The following is a 22,217-nucleotide window of genomic DNA, read 5'->3' as shown; positions in this document are numbered from 1 at the left end:
AATTAGCAACGGAATGCACCACAAAAAAAAGAAAAAAAAAAACGAGAGGAGAGCAATGCAAATTGGGGCTTCAACTTAATGTGCGAGACCTCGAGAGTGCAGCCCGAAAAAGCGGAAGTTGACAAATGGCAAACTGCAAAATTTTTATATGAAATTCCATTAGAAATATCACATGTTGAGAGCTAAGAAATCAAGCCGAAAACTCAATTAAAGTGGGGAAAAAAAAACGAGAAGGCAAACAGAATGTTATTGCATTCTTGAAATGTGAAATGCCAGGCAAAAGAATCCCAACATGGCAAATACGAACTGCACTCAAACATACTCAAGATGCCGATCGTACATACATATGGATGAATATATATATATTTTTTACCCAGCATCTCGGGAGACTGAGAACTGACAACATGTGTGAACCGCATGTGTGGACAGCGAACGCGGTCGAGACGAATGCATTAAGCAGAAATTTCATTCATAAAGATTTCATTTTATACTTGTATATTTGTTTCTCCTTTTGCATTTGCCCATCTCAAAGCAACCACAAGGAAGGCGGGCGGCAGTCAACAAGAAGGAATCGCACATGGAGAAAGAAAAACTGGACCTGAGCACAACAACAGCAACTGCAAGATTTATTGCCATTAAATATGGAAAGCCCACGCCCATGGAATATCCAAAGGCATACCGAAACCGTACTGAAGCATCGTAAAATTACAATTTCAGAAACGATGTGCATGCAAATATTGTAAAAATTTATTGGGAATATGAAACTCTTTGAGTGTGCGTATCACTTAAACAATAAAAACAATATTCGAAATGCGAAAAATGTTGAGAAAATGAAGTTTAATGATGAAATCGAATTATTTGCCCAAGGTTCTACTTAAAGATTAATGAGCAGAAAGAGGAAAAATATAAAAGTGAGTCTATGATTTCAAGTGAACTCAGTTCTTTCATCTTCCACTTCACGCTGATATTTTTAATATTTTGGTGAATTAAATCTACTTATTTCATTACATCATTTAATGATTTATAATCAGCAATTTACGTTAATTATGCTTTTTTGTCTTTTCGCTTAATTTCATCACAAATAAATAGCTGAAATAAAGCCCATGCAAATTTGTTACGTGCATTGCGCAATCCGTTGTGAGGTCAGCATAGAAAACAAAGCTAAGCTTGGGGTATTTTGCCATGTAAACAATAGGCAAAATTAAATTATGCTTCATCAATTCCAGCACAACGAATGCTCAGAACGTGCGTAGAACAAGAAAGTGGCAGAGACACAGATCACAGCTTGGGTTAAGGTTCAAACAAATTGCATTTGCTTGGGTTCTCTTCTTCATGGCTTGACTTGTCGCTTAAGCGGAAAATTGCCCTACAAAGAGAGAAGATAAATAACTGAATTTGTTATAGACAATTTGCTGCAGAAAAAATTAACTGCATATTGCGGCGTGAATGGAAATTATTATGTACAGCAACAAAAAAAACGGAGTCTAAAGGAAGTTGGCAATCTCCCTGCGCGTATTTTGCATACAACCTTTTTCAGTCTTTTATTTTATTTTTTTTGTATGTTGAAGTTTTTTGCTTTCAATTTGACCGCAGAGGCAGGCCTCAACTCAAACCCAATCAATAGTTATGACCCAATATTTCACGTGTTTTTCAGTTCTCGCGTCGATCAATGAATCTTTTTTCTTGTTGCTGTTGTTGTTGGCGAGTCGCGACCGCAATAAGTCAAATACGAGGCCATCGAGCTTTATTATGTGAGCTGCAAACCGCAGAAGAGCCCTCTTCATGAGCCAACAACAACAACAGCAACAATATGAACAACGACCGACAACTTGGCGTCATGGTGCAGACCGAAAAGCATTGGCTGCAGATAAGTCAATTATATTGACTTGGCCAAGAAGAATAACAACAACAGCAAAGCATGAAGAAGGAGAAGAGAGAGAAGAGAGAAGATAGAAGAGTATCAAAGCTTTGAGGTGGCAAGCAGTTTGGGTTGTCTCGTCTGCCCCAGAAGTTCCCACCGTTGAAAGTCAGCGGCGTTTTGGTCCAAGGCGATAACATCAGCCCGATGCTGCCAATGGCTGTCAATGGACCAAAACGCGCCACAGTGTGGCAAGGACTCACAAACAATGTGCGAAAATCGTTAACGGAGAAATTGAGACAAGCCCAGAAAAATGTATACATTGCAAGACTTTTAACGCACAAAAATATCTTACAAATAAAACTCAATTAGGGTTAAGAAAACTGTAAAGAAACTTTTTTCTAAATCTATAAATTTTGTAGAACTACTTTGAGAAAAAAGACCAACTTTTAAAACTAAGAACATTGTATTTAAAAATAATGTTCTTGAAATAAGTATACTTTAGAAACCAATTCTAAAAAAATAAGTTCATTACAAACTTTTAGCTTAAAAAATTCTGTAAGTCATCAAAATTTCTATAATGTTTTTAATATAGTAAATATATTTGTTATCCTATAATATAGTCGAAAATCAAAATCTTGATTTTAAAAATTTTTTTGTCAAGTATAAATATAATAGTGTACTGAAGTCTTTCTATTACTATTACAGAATATAAATTTCATAATTATAATATAATATAATATATTTAATTTACTAAATTGCTTGAAATTTTGTCTTTTATGAATTAAAATATAAATGCTAATTGAACCAACAGGTTACTCTTACATTTTCAGCATGTCTTGCCCCACTGTGCCATGTGCCACACTTTGCTCATACTTTGCTCTGTCTGCGGCCCAGACGAGGCTTTATTATTTTCTGACTGGCACGTAGATTTATGTATATATTATTTTGTTTTTTTCTTTTTCTTCCTTTTTTTTGTTGTTTTGTAAAACATCTTCGTAACGCTTTGAGGCGTCTTTTTTGTCTTTTGCTACGTTCTTGGACGTATTTTTTTTTTTTTTTTTGGTTTTGGGCTCAAAGTGTAGACGCAATTTACTGATTACATTATTGCTGGCAAATTGCTAGATTATAGTTGTTGTTGCTGGTGATGTTATTGTTGCCATATTATTGCCTGTCAAATTATAGTTATTAGTTTTTTATGTTTTTCAATCAGACCAAACAAATTTGTTTCGAGAAACTCTTTTGACAAAACAATTTTCGCATCGATTTATGCGCTCAGATAACGACAAAATAACAATAATTTAGTGGCAACTTTTTAAAAGTAAAGTGTTGTATAATCATATTGTGTTTATTAAAATATGGCAATTATTGTTTCCCATAGTTTGGGGTATTTTATGTTTCTCAAAGAAAAATTCCTTTTAAACAAGTTATGCATTATTAAAAGTAAATATAGTAAATAAAATATATAGATAGTTTCCTATATACTTCTCTCACTTTATTTAGTTATTTGTCCATCGCTAAAACTGCAGAATATTGATAAAAGCAAACAACAGAGAACCGGCAAGAAAGACTCAGCAAAAGCAAAGTGCCAAGAACAAGTGCAGCACATGGCAGCAAAAATTTGAGAGAGTGTCAAGAAAAGAGAAAGCAAACAGACAGAGAGAGGCAGCAGGTCAGAGAGAGAGAGCGCAGTGTCTAAATTCTGTAAAGTTTTCTCAGAGTTGGCAGCGCCAACTGCGCAAAAAAACACCCCACAGCAGAAGCTCAGACATCCACTCTCTCACTCTTGCTCTCTCTCTCTCTCTATCTCTCTGTTCGTAGTAGTTGTAGAAATTTTGCAGACAGTGCTGCCAATTCCTGTGCACATAGTATGAATACTACTACGAAGGAGTATTTTTCGACTGCTGATAAGCGGCGCGCCGCTTTCAGTGAGTGACGGCAAAGTTGGCTCGGGGGGAGGAGCGCTAGACGTGAGTGGGCCGGGGAAGGGGCAGGCGACATCGATCGATTTTTCATGCAGCAGCAGCAGCAGCAACAGAAATGTGAGCGGGAGCAAAAAAAAAGTGCTGCATACGCACAGGAGCAGAGCTCAGAGCTTCGCTTTTTTGGGGCTGCCAGAGCGCCGCTCCATGCTCTCCACAATATACAAAAGACTTGCTGCATATGTGTGTGTGTGTGTGCGACGTGTATGTACATGTCTAAGGTGTGTTAACCTCAAACACACACACACACACAAATGCGCTCACACACATTCGCATCGAGTAAAATCAGATAAATAGCAATTGGGTTCTTTAGCATTTTTTGCACGCTTTCTACAGGTACGCCAATAATTAATTAAAATTATATACAATTAATTGGTCTAAGCGCTGCTAATTTATAGCCACAGCTTACAGCAGCATTTTTAATAGATTTTTAAACTAGATTTTGCGCTCTCGTCGCAATTTGTAAATATTGCCATAAAATGTCAGGGAAACATTTCATGACTAAATATATTACTCAATTATTTATACACATTTTATTTTTTGCTTGTTTGTACGTTTTGTGCTTACTTTTGTTTTGAATCCTCTTTGCCGAAATATCAAACAACAGCTACTAATCCAAATTATTGATTTTCATGCGAGTTTTTCTTTTGCTTTGCGACTTTTTCGCCTTTTCGCTTCTTCTAAGCGGTTTTTGTTTAGTTTTCACAATTTTCACGACACTTATTCAGCGCTGCTGCTTCTTCTTCTTCTTTTCCCTATGTATAATAATTTGGTTGTATTATTTTTTTGTTGACAAATTTTTACTCTTTTTTCGAAAAGAATTTTACGGGCATTTTTTCGATTGGCATTATTTTGTTTAATAATTTTTCACTGTGCCCATTTTGCACGCACACACATACACACGCAAACACTTGCATGCATTCAGCACGCGACGCGACACACGCACACACACTCACACACACAAACACGCTTAGCGCCTCTATGTACAACGTAAAATTTGTGAGGGGCGCCGACAGCGGGAAGCGAGCGGCGGTGTGTGTCTCTATATATCCTTTGCATTCAGTCGGTGCGCGACGGTCGCTTTGCTTTGCTAAAACTTTGCCACACAAACAGACATACGCACACACACACAGTCACGAGTCGAGACGAGACGAGATTTATCCGGCAGCGTTGTCCTGTCACGAGCAACTCAATCGACACAATGAGCGTGCAGCAGTCTGGAAAAGTCCTCAGAGCCGATGAAAAACTGAAAATCCAACTCACTCGCCTAGGCCACAAAACAGCGATTTCCCACCACCAAAACATGTGCAGCGAGAGTGAGAGAGAGAGAGAGAGCGGAGTCTCTTTCTGCAATTGGAATATGCCAAGTGGAGAGTAGAGAGTGGAGATAGAGAGAGAGAGAGAGCGAGAGCGAGTGCCAAAGAGAGTGAGAGTCGCATCATCTGTTTGCGAGTTCTTGGACAATCCTTAGAGACGCACACATCCTGCTGTTATTCACAGTTGGATCTCATGCCAACCGCAATTGAAACTTCCTGACTTCCTATACTTCTAGTTCTAGTTCCACCCAAATTCAGCCTCTACCATTCTCTCCTTATTCTCCCTCTTCACCTCTTCACGTTTCAGATGTGCTGGCTGTTTATCAGTATTTGTGTAATATCCTGTATTTTCATGAGTTTCCGCCAGACTCTCGTTACAGTTTTGTCTGTTTTTTATTTATTCTATTTGTTGTAGTGGTTTCTTAACTTTCTTTCTTTTTCTTTTTTCATTTTCGGTAGTGGGTTCTATTAAAATTTGTTGCCCAGTTGCATTTGATAACTTTGTAAGGCAGTTAGACGACTTTTGGCCAGGTCACAATACTAATGCTGATTGGAATTGCCAAAGATTTGGCAGGCATAAAACCATAATCATCTTAACACGTTCTTGGGAAAAGATTACCTTATGTTATTTTAAAGAATTGGATACAATTTAGTACAAAAAATAACTGAGAAATGAAATAAGAAAGAAAATAAATAAAAAATACAATTATATAAAGAAAAAAGAAAAAATAATAAAATTATAAAAAAATAATAATATAAAATTAAAAACCAAAAAATTATATAAATTATATAATAACTAATATCATAATAATAAAAGGAATAAATCATTTATAAATATAATATAATAAATACAATAAATAATTTAATTTAAATAATTTATTGGGTTCAAAAATTATAAAAATACGTTTTCAAAACTATAAATAAAAAAATAAATTTATTTAAATAATCTAAATACATTTTCAAAACTACTCAAAAAAGTTTTATAAACAATATATAGATATATTATTACAAAATTTAATATAATAATTAATGTCATAAGAATAGAAGGAATAAATAATATTTTTTTAGGGTTCAAAAATTAGAAAAATACATTTTAAAAACTATAAATATTTAAATAAATTTATTGAGTTTAATAAATAATTTAAATACATTTTCAAAACTGCTCATCAATACTAAATTATTTGATTTTAATATTCAATGTGCAATTTATTTACACATAGAAAATCGTAATAAATTTTAATTAGTTTAGCATATAAAATAGTGAAGTATTTCATTAATAAATTTCCAAAAATTTGGTTTCCAGAGCAAACCGACTATTCCCATTTGTTATTTGTTTCTAATTTATGTTTCGACACTTCCGAGAAGTTTTTAGCGGTTTTCACCCACATGTTAAACCACACCCACATCAGTGGCAAGAGGGGTGGGGGTAAAGGGGCAGTTAGGGGAGATTTGGGGAACACGTCACGCAAAAGCGCAGTCGAAGTCAAGCTCGTAAATTGTGATTTGCATGAATGCAAAAGCATAAAATGAAATTTGCATTCGACTGCACAGCACAAGAGCGAAAGAGAGAGAGGGAGTGAGGGAGAAAAAAGAAACGCGCAACGCAGCTAAAAATTATAATTCGCCGCAATATTATACACAGTTACAGTTATGTGCAGTTATTTAAGGTTGTCACCCACACACACGCACACACACACACACATACACACACACACGTTCAGATCCCGGCAGCGACAGTTATGCACACAATAAACGTTCACATAAAGTTGGTAAATTTAGCATGAAATCAACGCGATGGCAAAAAGGACGAGTCAGGAAGTTGGCAACGAAAGAGAGGGAAAGGGAGAGAGAGAGAGGGAGAGACAGAGTAAGAAGAGGAAGCAAAATGCGCGCCATATGATGAAGTAAACACACATACACCCACACTCAACACATTAATACAAGAACAAAGTTAACCCAAGAAACGATGACAACAAAAAAAAAAATGGGCGAAAAAAGTGCAGGCAGCGAAATGGGAACACGCCAAGTGGGAAATGCACAACACACACACTCACACACACGGCATCGCAGATGTTGTGGAGTCTGCGTTGTTTACAGGCACTACACATACACATACACACAGACAGAAGTCCCGTTACCGTCGCACAAATATTCCAATCAGACGAAGGAAGCAACAAAAAAATGCAGACGCGCACCGCACGCGACGCCAGCAAACGGAATTCTGAGTGGAACTTTGTGTTTGCGGCTGGCAAGGAGCGAGCGTGGAACGTTTTGGCAAATGGAACATGCAACAGCAAATACGTTTACGCTCTGTAGAGAGAGAGAAAGAGGGGAGAAGGGAGCTTGGTAGGGAGAATTTACTCCACAAGCGTCTGTAATTAAGCGTCAGCTATGCGTAAGTTTTTGGCAAGAAGAAGGGCAGTAGGAATAGAGAGAGAAAGAGAGGTGGAGAAGAGAAGAGGAAGAGCAACGAGTCGATTTAGACTACGCGTTTCGGGTTAAGGCTGTTTTAATTTGAAATTTGAAAAGAAACGCAATTAATTAACCCAAAGTGTTGGCATTAAAATGCTGTGTTGCAACACAGCGACGCGTAAATGTGGCAAAGCTTCTAAGGAGTAGCAGAAGGGGGTCGCAGGGGGCGCCATAATGACAGCTGAGCTGGCTAAAAGTTTGCGGCAAGCGACAGGTAAACGCAAAGTCTGACTTACTCTACGGAAACTCAGTCAGAAATTTGTGAGCCGTAATTAGTCTAAAATCGTTTTGGTGAAAAAGTGAAACCAAAAGCGCAGTTTCATCAAATATTTAGCAATAAATTCTGTGAAGTTGACTTGACTCGTCGCTGGGAAAATGTTTCAATTTCGCATTCGTAAAAGTTTTTGATGTAACGTGAGTGAATGACTGAATGAATTCGATATACTCGTATGTGTGTTTGTAGGTGAGATATGTGAGTGGGATTAATGAATAAAATATGTGCGCCAAATGCAAAAATTCTGTCACAACTTTGCAAGTTAAATTAGAATTTCACATTAATAAAGTTGCATTAAATCGAGCACTTTATATTAATGATTATATTATGTTACGTAGAATTTCATAAATGCTGTCAGAAGTTTGAATTGAATTCGTTTGAATAAATTTTATATAATAAGCGTAAATATTATTATACTTTCATATTCGAAATTTGCAAAAATTCAGTAACAACTTTGCAGTTGAATTATCTTTGATTAAAAATGTCACTTAAAATATTATATTAATAATATTCGAAATTTGCAAAAATTCTGTCACAACTTTGCAGTTGAATTATCTTTTATTAGAAATGTCACTAAAAATTTTATATTAATAATATTACTCAACTTTATTTAAATACAAATATGAACGCTACAATCCAGTGGACTTGACTCTGAGATACAATAAAATCATATTCTATTCCAAATTAATATACCGAAATATACTAAAATATACCATATGTAATATTTGGTATAACGATATAGTACTATATTTAAAAAATACCATCGAGCAAAAGAAATAAGGAGCCTATGGCGTCACTATTTGCAAGACAAAAGTTTTACTTAAATAACTTTTATGAAGTTTACATTATCTTTCTTCAACAGTATGTTTGTTATTGTCAATAATAAAAGAAAATTAGTTTCTTTAAACAATATACAACACACTTTTTTTTATCAAATTTCTAATATATATTTTGTACATTTTATTTTCTTTACTGTTCTTTATATTCCCAAGCCTAAACTACCCTAAAACAATAGGATTATCTTTGAGCGGCCTTCCCACGCCTTCGCCTTCGCCTTCTCAATGACTCCGCTCAAAAGGTAACATAAGGTGTCAATATGTGCATATAAATTAGTGACAATTCATCGATACGTCCACTATCCCTATCAACAGCTGTGTTCTGGGATGGGTCCGTGTCCTGTGACAAATTCGATGACTAATGAACTGCCGACAAATGAAACTGTCACAATAAAGCGACAAATGAAGCGCATTAAAAGAACTTATGAGAACAACATAATGCACTAAAAAAAATAAAAGCATTAAGACAAGGAACAAAAATTACACATTAAGCAGTACAAGACTGCTAAATACCCTCAAATTGATAAAGAACAAATACTAATTATGATTGCTTACAGAATTAATAAGATGAATGAAACATTGTTTGCATATTTTGACAAAAGAAACAAAAGAAGAAGAAGACTAGAAAATACGTTACAACAAATGAGATACAAAAACGTAATGTAAATAAAAGAATTGTGACACAAATGTAATCAAAATAATAGATCAATAAACAATATTGGAATGTTTTGATCGCATGTTCATTATTTGTATAATAGGGTATTATATGATACTTATATACAATTCAAAGACAAAGAAGCGGCGCATCAAAATGTGGCAGACGCCACGCCAGAGGCAGAGCTACTACAACAGATGTTGTGCGAGTTGCAAGACAGAGAAAGGGAAGTAAAGTCAAATGTTGTGCTACCTACACACGCCCCTCTCTCCCTCTTTCTCTTATTCTCTTCCCTGCTCTATAATTATGCGATCAAGGGGCTGCCTCATCACATCACATCACATCACATCACATCACATCAGATGCCACAGCCAGAGGCGCAGCTCAAGCCAAAGCCACAGTCAAAGTCAAAGTCGTAGCCACAATCCACAACCGCAAAATGATGCTGGTTCATGAGCTCGCTCTCTCAAATGGGCTCATCCAATAATGTCATCATAATCAAACGAATCAACGACCCAGGCATGTTCCCACATTGTGCACCGAGGGTTGAGAGTATTTCGTTTTACGATGACAACGGGGGCAGCTGGGACAGCAGTTGCATTAAGTGATGGATAAGCATGTTCAGATAAAGTCAAAATAATAAAAAATATATGGAATGCGCGTGCGTGAATGTCAGCCAAAAACCAATAAAGATCCAAAGACTCTCCCTGAAAGGTCAACTTATTTATTAAATCCAATGAATTTGAACCTTTTATGAGGGCAGACGCCCATATGCTATAGCCATTGTTTTAAAATTTTCAGCCACAAAGAGAGAGAGAACGAAAACTCACTCCCCATTCTCAGGCCAACAAACATGTGCGTGCAATGTGTGCGGAAGAAGAGAAAAGCAGGAAAGCAAGCAAAATGCCCCTTAAGATAGGGGATCAACAGATCAGCAGGATATCACAGGCCTGACACAATTTTTAATTATAAAACACAACAGCAGAGAAGAGAAGAGAAGAGAAGAGATGTCTGCGCTCCTTGAGGTGTTGTTTGGACACCGCAATCAAATTTCTTATCGATTCGAGAATGGAGAATGAAGTGCTAAAAAAGCAATTAAACGTTAACTTGTTCGGCGCCTTTTATGGAATTTTAATGAGACAAATTATGCCGAAATCATTTCCATAGCTGAAGCAAAAGTAACCCAAAAAGAAACAAGCGAAAAATTGATGGACAAAAATCAGGAGAAAAATCTCAATTCGCGCTAAAGTAAATAAACAATTGTTGTTTGTTTTCTTTCTTGTTGCTTTGTTGTTGTTGTGGCTGTTGTGAATGGTTGGTTGCATTTTCTAATAAAAATATAGCAAAAACGCGCTATGAATACTAAATGTGAAATATGTATGTTACATGGAAAATCTATATCTTTCTTGTGCTGCCATTCTACCAACAACAAAATAAAAGAAGAGAGGCAAACCAAACTAGACTCTGGCGATTGGGCATGAAAATTTAATGCCCAAATATTGTGGGGAGCTGGAGGAAAACATAACAAAACAATAAAAAACACTTGCTTGTAAGCATAAAACTTTAATATTGGATTTTTGCTTTTAGGCAAACATTACCAGATATGTATATGCAAATACATTGACCCACAATTTAAATGTTAAGTGCTAGCCGAAGAGATGCCCTAAAAATATAAACTAAATACTTGGAATCGGATGAGAGAGAACATTTCATCTTTTGTTGAAGCTAACATGACGTTGCACAAGTTTTATTTATATCAAAGTCGGAATAAAAACACTAAGCATCAACACTAATATTTTATATAAAAAAGTTTCTAGCATGCATGTGTGGAATTTCCTAGAAATTTACTTAAAACAAAGTTCAACTTGATTGTTATTAAATTTCAAAAAAAAATACATAACAACTAAAAAGAACTTTATGCAACTCTAAAAGAGTTTAATATCATTTCGTATTTATTATGTTTTTCAATAATCACACAAAATGTTTTAGAAACATCGAAAATTGTTTACTTTTTCTTGTGAACTTTTAGCAAATTTCTAGTTTACTATTTTTATTTAAATAATTATATTATCTGCAATATATAATAACTTTTTTCATTTGTTATTTTGTTAGCCCAGAAAATGTTTTTAAATTTGCGACAATTCTTTAGTTTTACTTCTCCTCTCCTTTCAATCTTTGACCATAAAATATTTTAAAAATTGCGACAGTTGTTTACTTTTGAGTAAAAATAAATTGAAATAACTTTTCTCTATATTAAAGGAATTCTAAGCAAGTTTCTAGCATACAATTTAGTTAGTAATTCTATTATCTGCAATTTAATAAAATGTTTTTCGTTCAATATTAAGTTAGCACAAAAATGTTTTTCATATTGCCACAATTGTTGATTTTTAGTTATAATAAATTTAAATGCATGTTCTCTATATCTTAAAGCAAGTTTCTAGCAAGTTAGCTAACATCGTTACTCTTTCTTGGAGAACTTTTCGCTATATTTAAGGAATTCTAAGCAAGCATCCAGCATACAAGTTAGTTAACATTATTGTATTATCTTCACTTTAATAAAACGATTTTCTTTTGTTATTTCATTTGACTGACAAAATGTTCTATATACTGCGACAATTCTTTGAGCCCTTCATTTAACAAACTTAGCCAAAAGACACGTGACATTAAGTCGCAATAATGCCAGCTGGTTAAATTATATTATCCTGCTACTTAAGCTGGGCTTATCGTATGCATATCTCTCATACATAAAATAGCAAAATGGCATTACAAAAACTTTCTCTCTCTGAAACTATGCAAGCTCATGTCACTCATTTCTCGTTGTTGTTTTAGCTGTTGCTATATTTCCGTTCTGTACTGCCGGCATTTCAACTTTACATTAAAACATTTATCTTCATTTCAGAAGTAAGACAGCTGCGAGCAAAGGAGAGAAAGAGACGGCGTGTTCCATTTGCTAGTAAACAGAAACAGAAACAGAGAAGCAGTCATGTCTGAGACCTGGCCTGTTACCAGCTAGACACATGCTTCTGGCTCCTGGCAGCGAAGCGGTTCTGACCTGACGCCAGTGCGTGTAAGGACGACATGCTCAGCACTGACATCTTTCGAGGGGGGTGGGGGCAGGAGTTAACAGCATCGAGCATCCCTACAGCAAACAAACAAGCGTGGGTCCTTGGTCCATCGCAGTGCTCTCTGTGGTTTCACACTCGAGTCGAGTCACGTACGTGTCGGACAATTCAACTCTCTTGCCAGGAGATCCGTTGACATTCCCGGTTTCAACTTCAAAGTCCTGGCTTCTCAGCACCATTTTGGGTTGCTCAAGTGGCGCATTTTGTTATTTATTTATTGTTTTATTTATGCCAAGTGCTGTTTCAACATTCAATTGAACGCTTTCATTGGCCATCGCAATTGTTTCTAGCTCAATTTACTATTAATTCGCGTATTAAATACACATTTCATTCATTACATTTTTATTCGTACATTCAAGTCTGGTTAACTTGCCGACGACTACCGAACAGTTTACATGCTCCAATGGAATAGTTTTCCACCGGAAAAACTTCAAAGCTTTAAAGATATGGCAATAAAAGTAATGCAATAGAGCAAACTTTGCTTCGCTTCTTTCGCACTTCTTGTGCATTAAGCAATAAAAGCAATTTTTGCCAAGGCAGTTTCAAGTTTGTAAGTGAAATCACAAGGTAAGACAGGTTATCGACATTTTGATACTCTGCTTATAGTCTGTGTACATTTTTATACCAACTCTGCTTATTTGCAATCTGTTGAAATAGAAATTAATAAAGAACTGAGATCACCCTTATTTTATTTTAGATCGTACTAAATTTCTTGAAGAAAATGTTTAATCAACAAACTATAACCTAAATTATGTTTTTTCCCTAAAAGTTCAGCATAATTGATTGCTTTAATTCTATTTTAAGTGTGCCCATCTTATATACATCATAATTAGCATAAAAAAAAGGTGACCATATTTGATTTCAAATATCCATTACATTGATGTTTGGTCACACTTGATCTTAACTCTCTCTTTGTCTTTTTTAGTCGGTGTTATAACGATTATATATATTTAAAACTAAATCGATGTTGTGTATTTTATTTGGAAACGGAAATTGACAATCAAATAATTTTAAACTTACATAAATCTTCGGTAAAAAATAATTTTCAGTTAGAGTAAACCCAAAGTATATAGATAAATTGGAATAGACTTTGAGGCGCCAATAAACACACTCTCAATGGTAAAGCGTATTTGTTTCAGTTCGAAATTGTGATGCTAACAAATAATGACAATTGATATGTCTGGCATTGATGGTTGCTTCTGCCTTTTTCAACTGAAAGCTGAGACACAAGTGTAAAGTTGCCTCTTCGGCTGCCAGTCAAGCAGAAATGTTAAGAGACAGAAAGCGAAGGAGGAGGAGGTGGAAAAGTGTTTGTTAAGTTTGTGGCTTTGTAGCCGTATTTGAAATTAAATTATAACTGCAAAATGCTTTCTGGCATTTCATAACTTTCTTAATTAAAACTCAATTGGTGAATGCCTCGCGGCTAGAGTCGAAACAATTTTCCTGACATTTTCTCCAAAGCTGCCTCCGTTAGTTTAGTTGTTGCTTCGTTCAGCTGCCTTTCGAAAATGATGTCAACGCACAATACATATATACATACATACATATAGAAGACAACAAAAATGTACTCTCGACTTTGTAAAGTGAAATAATTTTGCGGCAAAGGTAAGGAAAATCCTTCCATTTCCATTTCCATTACCATTACCATTTCCATTGTGTTGTTGCATGTTTCATGTTTTTTGGGGGTTTTGGTTTTTGGTGTTCAGAGTTTTGCGGCTTAGTTTCAATAGCCTATCGCTAACACTTAACTATAGGCAAGTTGCCAGCAAGAGACAAGAATAAGAACAACAACTAACTCATAAAGGCAACTGCAACTTTTTGCAGCATCTTCGACTTTTGTGGCGATGAAACAAAAACCAAGTAAAACTGCTGCGCTCTGGCAAAACTTTCTTAATAGATTTTTGCCCAGCGATAAAGTTTTTTGCTATACGTTTATTATTGTAACACACACACACACACATACTCGCACACACAAATTCACACTCATAGACACACACACACATACACAGTCAAGGATTTGCTAGTCAAAATCGTATTGTGCAACTTCATCCCCAGTAAAAATACACTAAACTTACAAAAATTGATTTTCATTTGTGCAACATCTTGACTGCTTACAATGTGTGTGTATTTTAGTTGATGCCACAAAAGTTTACCCAACGCTGATGTAGAAGGGAGAGAATCATAGAGCAAAGCGATGTGGCAAAGTTTAGCTAAAGTGGGGAGCATAACGCACTAATGCGCTGCATACTTTTTATTTGCAGATTAAATAATGAACTAATAATTGTTGGCGCAGTAAGTATCTCTATTGTTCATGGAAGTAACAGAAAAGCAGTGAAAGAATCTCCATTAGTTACTATTGTCATAGAAAGTTAAAATTGAATTTAATTTGAAATTCAATAACTTAATTATTTAAGCCGACAAATAATAACGAGTTTATATTATATTAGGTTGGCCAAAAAAGTCTTGCGGTATTTCCGATAGGTGTCTTTGCAAGCGCGTAGTTCTAGTTCTATTTATCGAATCGGTTCATGCGATACCTTTTTGGAAAGCTCTTTTCCCGCGCTAACACGTGTTTGATTTATTGTTGTTTGTCTTGAGTCGTTCGTGAGTTATAGCGTCACAAACATGGAGCAAAATAAAAAGAAAATACGGCATATTTTACAGTACTACTACGATAAAGGCAAAAAATGCAACTCATGCTGCCAATAAAATTTGTGCAGTTTATGGACCCGATACAGTTTCCATTTCCACCGCACAACGATGGTTTCAACGTTTTCGTTCTGGTGCGGAGGTGGTCGAAGATGCGCCACGGTCCGGAAGGCCTGTCGTCGAAAATTGCGATAAAATCGCCGAATTGATCGAAAGAGATCGGCATAGTAGCACCCGTAGCATCGGCCAAGAGCTTGGCATGAGTCATCAAACCGTTTTAAACCATTTGAAGAAGCTTGGATTAAAAAAAAAGCTAGATGTATGGGTGCCACACGACTTGACGCAAAAAAACATTTTTGGCCGTATGGATGCATGCGAATCGCTTCTGAATCGCAACAAAATCGACCCGTTTTTGAAGCGGATGGTGACTGGCGATGAAAAGTGGATCACTTACGATAACGTGAAGCGCAAACGGTCGTGGTCGAAAAGCGGTGAAGCTGCCCAGACGGTGGCCAAGCTTGGATTGACGGCCAGGAAGGTTCTTCTGTGTGTTTGGTGGGATTGGCAGGGAATCATCCACTATGAGCTGCTCTCCTATGGCCAAACGCTCAATTCGGACCTGTACTGCCAACAACTGGACCGCTTGAATGCAGCACTCAAGCAGAAGAGGCCATCTTTGGTCAACAGAGGCTGAATTGTCTTCCATCAGGACAACACCAGGCCACACACATCTTTGGTGACGCGCCAGAAGCTCCGGGAGTTCGGATGGGAGGTTCTATTGCATCCACCGTATAGTCCGGATCTCGCACCAAGTGATTACCACCTATTTCTGTCCATGGCGAACGACCTTGGTAGTCAATTCGTCAATTGGCCACAAGAGAGTCCTGTGAAAATTGGCTCTCCGAGTTTTTTGCCAATAGAAAAGCGAGCTTCTATAAGAGGGCCATTATGAAGTTGGCATCTCGTTGGGAACTCGTCATCGAACAAAACGGCGCATATTGGACTTAAATCGCATTATTCTAACCAATTTTATGAACAATTGAAAATTCAATAAAAATACCGCAAGACTTTTTGGCCAACCTAATATTAACCAACATTGAGAATCGAGATTTTAGCTGTTTGAAATAAACACTTCATTTAAATTCACATTTTAGTATTTTTATATTCTATTATCAAATTGTAAAGAGTTCAAAAAACTGTTTGAAGATCTAGAAATTAAGAATTAATTTAATTTAAAACCACTTCCATAATGCTGAGCTTAACTTCTGGAATTGTATTTCATTTTAGTATTATTTGATTTCAAATACTAATATAAGATCTGTTTAATCAGAATAGATATTTTAGCAACTATAATTATAGTGATCTGTATATTGGTTTGAAGAACTATAAATACTTATCTCATTTCAAATTATATACAAGCTTTCCATAAATTAAAATCATAAATCACATAATTTTCATCAACGTTATCCTTACGGTTCAGAAGAAAAAAAAGACAAGAGTTTAGCAAAGTTTTAAAGAACTATAAGATGCGAATAACTGAGCGTCAAGTTACATAAATTCTTTTCATTAATTAAAAACCAAAAATTAGGAAACTAAGTCAAGGGCAGATAAAAGAAATTGAAAGCGAAAACATATATATAATTTATCTAATTTCAAATTGTATGAATTCTTTACACTATGCTTATCCATTTAATATAAAACTAACTACTGCTGTCTAATAAAAGAAATGACTAGCGCAACCTTGAGCTCATTTTGCAGTTGTGTACAACAAAGTAGAGAAATAAAACCCAATAAACAGCAGCTTACAAGCACTGCCTATATTTGGTAAACCAGCTGTATCTCCATGCCAAGAGAGTCTTAAGCTCAAGCTGCCAGCTTGCCATAGGTACAAACATCAATTCGATGTGCTTTTAAAACCCATGTTTTTTCACATCTTGCACTATTTCATCTCTGCACTTTACTCTGCACAGCCAAAAAAATCGAAAGAGGAGAAAAAAGCGAACTCAACGCATATCCTGCAGAAGCTTAATCTTCATTTTCCTGTTGGCTTTCCATTAAAATGCCATGCATCAAACTGAAACGACAAGTGCGATGTGAGTTGAGGCTCAGCTCAGACTGAGGCTGAGTTCAACTCTTCTTGTTATTCTTTTCCACACTTTCAACTACTCTCTCTCTCTCTCCCCAATGCTTTCATTCTCATTTCTGTCTCTGTCTCTATCTCTGGTGTCTGTCACGAGCGCACAAAACTCAATTAGAATGAACGAGTTTAGGGGGCGCAAAAGAACAAGCTACAAGTTATAGGCACCCGCACACACACACACACACAATACTACAGACTCCACACTCAATCCAAATACCATGGACACATATGGGACAAGAAGGATCTGGGTAATCCTAGGCAAGGTTAATCAACAACACAGTGGCTGGCAAAAAGCAAACACAAACGCACTCATAATTAGAGCTGTGGGAAAAAGAGTGGGAAATGAAAACGGAAACTACACACACACATACACACAACTTTTGATTAGCCAGGAAAATTGTAAATACAAAAACTTGACGCTCAACCGAAGAACTGTGATGTCCAAGTCGATGTCTTCGTTTTGCGCTCCATTTAATAATTTAATGGCAACGAATTTGCGGTGCAAGTGGCTGTTGCAATTGAGGGTCTTTCCCTCCAGCCGTTGGCCAAGAGTCGGAAATGAGTTCTTGATGGTCTCGCTGTGGCCACACACACACAGACACAAGTTTACACCCCAGACAATTGACAATGTTTTGGTCAAAAAAGCAACTTTCAAGTGCCCTGCAGCTAATTAAGCGACTTGAGTTTGCAAATTCGTTGAATGAGTGTTGCGACACTTGAAACACGTCGTCTGCCCCTTCCTTCCCTCTCCAAATGTTTTCAATGTCAGAAAACTCCGCTTGTCTGTGCAAAATTTATGTGTTTGCATTTCATTTCATTTTGGCGCAACGAAATTTTTTTCGTGCATTCCGCATGCCAGACATTTCCATAGACTCATCTGCAATTAGCCGCAGATAGCAAACACACACTCACAAAAAATTTGCGAGAGAGAGAGAGAGAGAGAGAGGGAGAGAAAATAAAATTGCAATTGTTGTGTTTAATAAATTTGCATTGGGGTGGGGGGTCATAAACAAAAAGGCTGTTGGCACTCAATCGCAGGCATCGACGTACATTTTGTGTGTTCGTTGTGTGAATTTTAACTGCAAATTGATTATAAATTGAAAGCATCGTGCAGCAGATGCCATTGCGATTGCAATTTATGGCGCAAAAACAAAATCGTTTTTTTTTTTTTTTTTGAGTATAAAAATTGGCAAATGAATAATCATTAAAGTGAAAGCCGGCAACAATTTAGCAAGTCCATCAAATGTGGCTTATGCGAATGCGATTAGATCAAAAATGTTCTTTCAAAATATTCGATTCGTTCAATCAAAAAATATTTTTGTCTACATTTTTATTCGACAGCATTTGACACACATTCGAAATAAAGTGAAGCTACTTTCGCATCCACAAGAGAGAGAGAGACAGCGACATTGGAAAAGCATTAAAAACTATGAAAAATGTAAATGCCAAGGACGCAGAGAGAAAATACCAAATGCCAAATGCCAAAAGCCAAAACCGTAAAAATGTCAAAGTTAAAAACGAAGTCAATTGGCCACAAGTTGAAGGAGGTAACTCATAGTTGGCTCCTTGTAGTTTATACAACAAAACACACAGCTACAGCAAAAAACCAAAAAGAACGCTGTACTTGACTAAGAGATACCCGCTATCTTTTTTTAATGACAAAAAAACAGTCCGTTATTAATTTTAAAATATACTCAATTAATATACCGAAAAAATACTCAAACATACGAAATGTGTTTCTTGGTATGTTGAATGATAGTATATCAATATACCAAAAAATTTGTTTTTGGAATGTTGAGTGGTACTTTTATAGTATTTTTCGGTATATCAATTTAGTATATATTAAAATGAATACCGCAAATTTGTATACCACAATATACCAATGGTATTTTAGTATAGTACTACATTTAAAAATATCGTACAGTACAAAATATACCACAGATTACAAAAAATACCATATTGTCAGTCAAATATATATAGTTATAGTTTCTGAGATCTATGGATAGCCGGACATGGCTATATCGTCTCGTCTGTTGACACTGATCAAGAATATATATATACTTTATGAGGTCGAAGATGCTTCCTTCTGCCTGTTACATTAATTTCATGCAGGTACAAGGCTATAAAACCCTACTACCCTGTGGGTACCAGGTATAAAAAGAGAGAGACCATTAACTTCTACTTGAGCTGCAGAGGCAACAACTAAGTGTAATGGTTGGTAATACTTCTTATGGCCCAAAAAAAACAACACAACACACATAAAACGACGAACTCACAACGGGCCAAGGTCAACGGCGTATAGTGAAAAGTTAAGCACTTTTATATTGCGGCTTTTCCAGCACTCGTCGTATGTTTGTATAAATAAAAGAAAATTAATTATTAATAAGTGGGTAATGCTATAGCTGGCGATCTGCCAAGCATATAGTCGACATCAACTAACTCTTCCCCCTCTCCCCCTAGCAAAAGTTGCTTCCATTTCCAAGTCCAATATCGCGTTGCCAAACAATGGCGACCACTTAAACGTTTATTACTTTACAAGTAGTGACTTCTCCTTGTCTCTTTCTCTTTCACTTCTTCCTTCTTTTTCACGCTTGCGTGCTTATTATTTGGCCAGAACGAGCTTTGGGCATTAGCCAAAAGTTGTGCCGCATATTTCATGTGAATAAAGTGCACACAGCATGCGTGCTAAAATCCTATTGTAATTTTGGGCATTTTTTCGCTAGTTCTTTCACAATTAAAAGTGTATAAAAATCACTTTGCTAAACAAGTCATTAAACTTTATTGTGACGCACACTTTGGCAAAATGGGAAAATTAATAAATTATTTAAATAATATAATTCAAATAATTCCTATTTCTAACTGAAATTGATGTCTTGCGTGTTTCCTTAATCAGTCTAACGTTTTTTTCTATTTTTGGCGTAAAATTTTGTCGGACCTCTTCATTAATTGAAAAGCCAATGCGACGACTAATTACTGTGTGTGTATGTATAAAGTGCCAGATCTAAAAGTGTGGAAATAAAAGCCGAAGCTAAGCTATGGAATTAGGCTAATGTTGGGTTCGTGCGCCAAAAGCAACACAAAAAAATCTACAAAAAAGTATATAGAAGAGTTGTGCATAATTGGAGAGCGGCAAAACGGAAGTAGCTGATTGCAATTTGATGCTTACAAATTAATAATTGAGGAAGGTTTAATTGATTCCGACTAGAGCGAGCAAAAGAAAACACACAATCAACTATCCGGTTATTAAGTGAAGCACAAAATATATACTCGATTAAACATTGTACATACCTTCGGGCTATCATAATTAAATGCGATGCGTCATTTGTCTGAAAGGAGGAAAAGAAAAAAAAAACACAAATTAATACTCGTGTTATAAATTTAATACCAAATTTAAAAACTGTAATGTGCTGTAATTAAGTGGGAATTTGGTGTTGAAACTATAAAGTGAATTTGCAAGTTGATGGGCGACAAGTGTTAATTGCCACGGCTTTTAACACTGGTCAGCAGCAACGTTTATTCAACACTGTTTCACACTTAGGCGCGCAACATGTGGGTGCGGCTTTTTGGTTAATTTACTTCACATCAACATTCATTTGATTATCTAAATTGTTGCAATTAAAAGTAATTTCCATGTCGAGGCGTGCGCTTTTCTCTCTGCCTCTTCTCTGACTTTTAACAACACATTTGCCGTTAAATGCAGCCGCCTACATGGAGTGAAACACATTTACACACACTCACACACTCTGTCAGCGAGTGTGTATAAAAATTAAAAGCGACCGCCGCTAAATTGAAAGTGAAATTAATTGCAGGCTTTCTGGGTGCCCGCGTTGGGAAGAAGGAAGAAGTAAAGCGACTGAAAAGAGAGTGTTGAATTATATGGAGCTTCTTCTTTGGCTCAAAGTCAAATGGCAATTGAAGACAATCGCGAGGTCTTGACTTTGCAGTTTTCCCCCATCAGTTCGAAATTATAAAGAGCCAACGAAAATAGGGATTGCATTTGGTGCAATCTCAAATGCTTAATGCGCTATTCACTCACATCTGTTTTGAACTCAAGCTTCAAGTGGTATCCAAAAAGCCCTTGGCACAAAAAATTGCGTTTCATTTATCAAATTCATTTGCAATGCGCTACCGAATGCCGTAATATCATTTTTCTTACCACACTTTCAATGGTCAGAGATTTAGTAACACAGAAGGACAAAGAGAGAGAGACTGGTCAAGTTCTTCGGCATTGTTGTTGGCAAACGCACAGATTTCGCACCAGCATTCAGTCAGTCAGTCAGTCAGTCTGTTCTGTCAGCTCAGTCAGTTAGTCAGTCAAGTTGGCAGGTTTTGGATTTCCGCGCCAGTGACAACGACACTTGACACGACCCAAAAACTAACTGCGGCTACGTGAGAGAGCGAGAGACGCAGGAAGCGAAGAGGAGAAGCAAAGGAGCCGAAGAGAGAGAGAGAGCTACAGAGCCTTACCATTATATGCCCATCCCCATTGTGTTCGCTTTATGTCACTCATTCTTTCATCCCAGTCATTCATTCGCACATTTAGTGAGGGAACAAAAGGCGCCTCTGGTCAGCCAACTGTTGACATTGCTAAATGAATGAACCTTAGTTGAGTTACAAAATATCAGAAAAACAAGCAAACTCCAATGGGATTGAGCATAACAGGAAAGGATAGTTTACCTAAAGTGAGTGAGCAATAATGAATACCCTAACAAAAGCTGGACAGAGAGGACTACTCGACATTTAATTCATGGCTTCTCTTATTGTCAATTAATTTGCATAGACAAAGGAGTTTTCTTTGTCTGACAAACTGATTCACTTACTAAACTATTAACGCAAACCCAAAAGGTAGGAGCTAGGGGGCTGCAATTCTTACATAGTGTACATAACACATCTTCGCTCTTCCACAATTCTGC

At 36.4% G+C, this 22,217-nt stretch overlaps 1 protein-coding gene across 15 annotated transcripts in view; it reads right to left on the bottom strand.

Annotated features, from left to right (window-relative positions):
- Window positions 1-22,217, bottom strand: part of LOC133850473 (neural-cadherin) — a 202,105-nt gene that overhangs the window by 150,519 nt on the left and 29,369 nt on the right. For 12 of the 15 annotated variants that reach the window (XM_062286576.1, XM_062286579.1, XM_062286580.1 and 9 more), the window contains exon 1: window positions 4,408-5,039. The gene's annotated coding sequence lies outside the window, so the exon portion shown is untranslated. Of the gene's footprint in view, window positions 1-4,407; window positions 5,041-20,592; window positions 20,631-22,217 lie in introns of those variants that run through there. The other 3 variants (XM_062286578.1, XM_062286577.1, XM_062286591.1) reach the window with 2 other exon arrangements.

This window comes from Drosophila sulfurigaster, chromosome 2L (assembly GCF_023558435.1).
Source record: "Drosophila sulfurigaster albostrigata strain 15112-1811.04 chromosome 2L, ASM2355843v2, whole genome shotgun sequence".
NCBI lineage: Eukaryota > Metazoa > Arthropoda > Insecta > Diptera > Drosophilidae > Drosophila > Drosophila sulfurigaster.
This window is presented reverse-complemented; position numbering and strand designations above follow the sequence as displayed.